The sequence below is a fragment of the Condylura cristata genome, unplaced genomic scaffold, assembly GCF_000260355.1.
Source record: "Condylura cristata isolate star-nosed mole 26May11 unplaced genomic scaffold, ConCri1.0 scaffold00023, whole genome shotgun sequence".
Classification (NCBI taxonomy): Eukaryota; Metazoa; Chordata; class Mammalia; order Eulipotyphla; family Talpidae; genus Condylura; species Condylura cristata.
The window spans coordinates 6,807,494-6,812,400 of NW_004567124.1; the positions used below are offsets into that span (position 1 = coordinate 6,807,494).

The 4,907-nt window shown below is 51.0% G+C and overlaps 1 protein-coding gene across 1 annotated transcript in view; it reads left to right on the forward strand.

Annotated features, from left to right (window-relative positions):
* The first annotated feature begins 3,467 nt into the window (after nt 1–3,467).
* IGDCC3 (immunoglobulin superfamily, DCC subclass, member 3) overlaps nt 3,468–4,907 on the forward strand; it is a 41,914-nt gene continuing 40,474 nt past the window's right edge. Inside the window, exon 1 of the mRNA XM_012728509.1 lies at nt 3,468–3,518. The gene's annotated coding sequence lies outside the window, so the exon portion shown is untranslated. The remainder of the gene's footprint in view (nt 3,519–4,907) is intronic.

Sequence of the window (4,907 nt, forward strand, 5' to 3'; positions counted from 1 at the left end):
GGAGTCAGCGGGTGAGAAGGGCGGACCTGGGGAGACCCGCAAGGACCTGCGAGTGGACCCCGAGCGTCAGGGACTCGCGGGAGAAAGGGGGCCGAGTCGGATAGGGCGGAGCCCAGAAAGAGGGCACCGAGGCCGGGCTGGCCGGAGCGACAGGGCAACATCGCCCCGCAAACCCCGGGGAAAGACCGGGCTCAGTCCGCTGCGGCTCCAGGACTCGGGGCAGGATACGGACCCCTGGTTTCAGGGCGAGGAGCGCGGCAAAGCAGGGGCTGGGCTGACGGGCTGGAGTTGGAAGTGGAGGAAACGCACGGGGTTCCCGCCGGGCTGAGTCCGCCCGAGGTGGGGAACTGAGGTGCGCGGAGCCCGGCAGTGGGCACCAGGGGCCCAGGGCGGCCCCAGGAGCGCTACAGACGGAGGGGCGGAGGCCGGGACCCCGGGGCTGCGCTGGGCGGAGAGGGTGCGCCCTGGACTTGGAGCTGAGACGGGGACGGGGAGCGCGAGAGACCGAGGAAAAGGGGAAAGATTCCCAAGGGCTGCGGCTGGGGAAGAGGAGACCGAGAGAAGGAAGAGAAGCCGACTCCGGACGAACCATCCGCGGGATGCCCACGTGCCCGCCCTTCTCGCGGTGTGCAGCGGGGCGATCCTGCCCTGCTTCGCGGGTCTGCTGGCTCTCGGTCCAGAGCTCTGTCACTCGGTTCCCGCAGTGGTGGTAATGAATCAGCTGGTGGGAAAAGGGTGCACTCTAGCCCTTTGCCCTCCCACCCCAAGTTCTCTGCAGACACTTCTCCGGGAGGTATTCTCTCCTCAGCTCGGTAGAAGCAAGGCACCGCGTCTTCATCTAGGGGAAACTTTATTTACCAGTGACTAGGCTGGGTTGGGTTGGAAGCTGAGGCAACTGAAAAGCTGGGCAGGGGAAGCAGAGGTAGGAGTTTGAAGGGCTGAAAGCCTCAAATGTCTGAGAATATCACCTCCAGCGCTCTCTTTCTCCAGCGCTCTCTTTTCTCCTGCACTCCGGGTCGCATCTCCCCCAGCCTGTGAGGGCGAAGGTCTTTGGGGAGAGGCCAGCTCCAGGAATGCTAGGTCCCTGCAAATAGGGGTTGGGGGTGGCTACCCTTTCAGACGTGATGGGTTTATTTCTCCTGGAGTAAAGTTTTAACTGGTAGGGTAAATTACTCCTTGGAGAAGTTAGCGACTTGGCATCACGCCTGGGATTAGAGCCCTCGTGCTTCCTGTCAGGCTTCCCTGCTCCTTGATCACTCTCTTTTCCTTTTTCTTCCCTCCCCATCTCTTCCTGCTCATTTTTGTACTTCGAGACTTTAGGATTGCTGCAGAGGTTCTAGGAACCTCCCTCCTGAATTTTGGGAATTCTGCATTGACATTTGGTACTCTTATCTCTCCTCATGACAAAAGCAAAACAACCCATCCCAGAGCATCCCAGAGGAGGGGCAGTGGGTGGGGCTGGGCCACAGTCTAGCCTGTGCTCTTGGATACTGGACTTCCACACCCTGCATTGGACCAGGCCTCTGCTGTTTTGTTTTGTTTTGAAAGATTTACTTATTTATGCATACAAGAGCTGGGTTTGTAAGCCAGAAGTTGGGGGAGGGGAGTGAGAGGATTCGCCAGAGACAGAATAAGGAGCAGAACAGACTGACCGACTGAAACACGCTGCTGGGGGTGGGGAGGGGAGCAGCAGGTGAGACAGGAGAGTCACCCCCTTGTGAGTCACCTCCTTGCCTGGGGATTGGACTGGTGCTGCAGTGGCTGCAATAACTTCATAGTGTTGTGTTTTAACCTGTTTGGCCACCAGGTAGGGCTCTGCTGGTTTTGCTAGCAAGAGGAAGTAATCATTTATTACTCTCACATTATATTTGTTTAGAACTTTTAAATTTTCATAGTACCTTTGAGACTGTTACTCATGTTCTACAACCTGTATTGTTCCTGATTTAACCAGATGAGGACTGGAAAGTCAGGACAGTTGTATACTTTACCTAAAGTCTCACCTTGAAAGTCTGTGGTGCTTCAGTGCTTAATCAGAGTGACCAGGAACTACAGATGTGTGACCAGAAGTGGTAGCAACTACAGTGAAATCAGTTTTGCCTTTATAATCTGGCTTTGCAACTAGTAACTCTGAGACACTGAACACGTTGCTTGACATCTCTGTGCTTCAGTTTCCTTATCTATAAAATAGCCAATGAGGCCCTCCCTAGTGGGACAGCAGGTTAAAGCACAGCACTGCAAAAAAGCCACAGTGGCCTTTTCAGTGTGAGTTTGGATTCCAGCCCTGGAGGTGATCCATATAACACGACAGACCTCTCCTGACCCACCTGCTGCTCCCCTCAGCAGTGTACTTCATCCATCTGCCTATTCTGCTCCCCACTCTCTCTGGTGAATCCTCTCACTGCCCCTGCACCTCTGGCCTGCCACCCAGTTCAGTATGCATAATAAATCTTTAAAAAATAAATAGCCAGCCCTCCCTGGTGGCACAGCCGGTTAAAGCACAACACTAAGAAGCTAAAGCCACTGCAGCATGAGTTCGATCCCTGCCTACCCCAGAGGTGACCCACATGGTGTGGCAGACCTCTCCTGACCCACCCGCTGCTCCCCTCAGCAGTGTACTTCGTCAATCTGTCTGTTCTGCTCCCCACTCTGTCTCTGGTGAATTTTCTCACTGCCCCTGCACCTCTGGTCTGCACCTCAGTTCTGTATGATTAAATAAATAAATCTTTAAAAAAAAAGTTAGCCAATGAGGGCCTCCCTGGTGGCACAAAGGGTTAAGCCTCAGCACTATGAAGTTTTTGAGTTTGATCCTTGGCCAGAGTTGACTCTTTTGATGCAGAAGGCTTCTCCTGTCTAGCCCACTGCTCCCCTCAGCACTGTATTTCAGTAGATCCGACTGATATGCTCCCCACTATATCTCCATGACTCCTCTCACCCCCTACACCTCTGACCTACACCCCAGCTCTTGTGTGCATAAATAAATCTTTAAAAAATAAAATAGCCAGTGATATAAATAATATCTATCTCTCTGAAATGCTCTACTGATTCAGTAAAATACTACATGAGACCACTTTGTAATGCATGAAATGCTGTTTACATGAGGGACTCCTTTTAGCATTACAGAAAGATGCATAGATCTAGGGGACCTGAACCCCTGTGCATATACTTCCTGGCCACTCATTCCATACTAACTTCACCATCTCTCCTCAATGCAGGTCTTGGCCACTCCCCTGAACTGGCATTTGCTGTGGAGCCAAGCGACGATATCGTAGTCCCTGGGCAGCCTGTACTGCTGGGCTGCAGGGTTGAAGGGACCCCTCCAGTTCGAGTCACCTGGAGGAAAAACGGAATGGAGCTGCTGGAGAGTACCCACTGCACCTTGCTGGCCAATGGGTCTTTGGTGATCCGTCACTTCCGTCTGGGTCTTGGAGGCAGCCCTTCCGATGAGGGCGACTATGAGTGTGTGGCTCAGAACCGCTTTGGGCTGGTGGTCAGCCGGAAGGCTCGCATCCAGGCTGCAAGTAAGTGGACGCCCTTTACTTTTTTCCTCCCTGGCTGAGGATCCAGGGTCAGTCTAGGATTGGGGAAACAGACACGGTTCCATTTTTTTTTAAAGATTTATTTATTTATTCATATAGAACTGGGGTACAGGCCAGAGATGCGGAGGGTGAGAGGGTTCACCAGAGACAGAGTGGGGAGCAGAACAGGCAGATCGAGGAAGTACACTGCTGAGGGGAGCAGCGGGCGGGTCAGGAGAGGTCTGCCTCGCCATGTGATCTCTTCCGGGGCAGGAGGGGATCGAACTCACGCAGAAGTGGCTTTAGCTTCTTAGTGCTCTGCTTTAACCTGCTGCGCCACCAGAGAGGGCCCGACACAGTTCCATTTTAAGCAAACATCTAGAGGCTCTTTTCTTAGCATAGGTTAGTTGAGAGGAACATTATCTGTGATAGTAGAATTATATCATCCACTCAGTTACCTGCGTGGAGTGTGATTTGAGAAGAATGTAGCCAAAAGGTGTTCCGGGGAGATGGAGAAAGAAGGAAGCGCTTTATCCAACTCTTGGGTCAGTGTATCTTAGTTTCCACAAATACTGTGAGCTTCTCAGACCAGAGTATGAGTCTTAAGTTTAAGGATAACCAGCTGCATACTTTATGGGTGATTAAAGAGACTTGAAAGGTAACTTTGGCCATGTGCAATTTCGAAGTTATATACTGACTTTTAAACCCTTTGGGTAGGATAAAACCTCACTCGACTAGTAAGGATGTTCTGAAATTTGTGAACAATTCGCTGTACAAAAAATAGGCAGAATAATTTCAGTTATTGCAATGACGACATTACTCCCACTCTCTTATGCTGATATGCTTTCTAAAAAAAATTCAGCTTAATTGACAGTTAAAGTTGTGAGGTGTTTAAAATGGACCTTGTTTTGGTTTTATATGTGGGGGGGGGTGGGCTTTTGAATGGGAGAGAGGAGGTTAATAAGGTTAATAAGCGAGGTGTTTTTGCTCCAGTTGTGCTTTGCTTGTGCTGATGGACCTTCAGTGTGATCAAATGATAGCTGTGGTTTACTGCTCTGTCCTGAAAAAATGATGCTGTTCTTTAACCTCTGTGCACCAATGGGTGTGTGCCACATAGACCAAAATGATCTGTCTCTGGGTAGAAAGTGTGCTCCACCCATGTCTTTATCCTGGGGGTAGGTACCCCTTAAAGAGCCAGTTTTAACTTTTCTTGGTAATTATTCAGCTCACACTGATCAAGCACAGTGTTTTGGACATCTGGCCTGTGTGCTTTTCGTGCGTGAGCTCATTTCATCATCACGGCTATCCAGGAGGCAGGTAGTTATCCCCTTTTACAGATGAGAAAACTGAGACTTAGTGGGGCTTAGTGACATCCTAGCATGCACGGAGCCA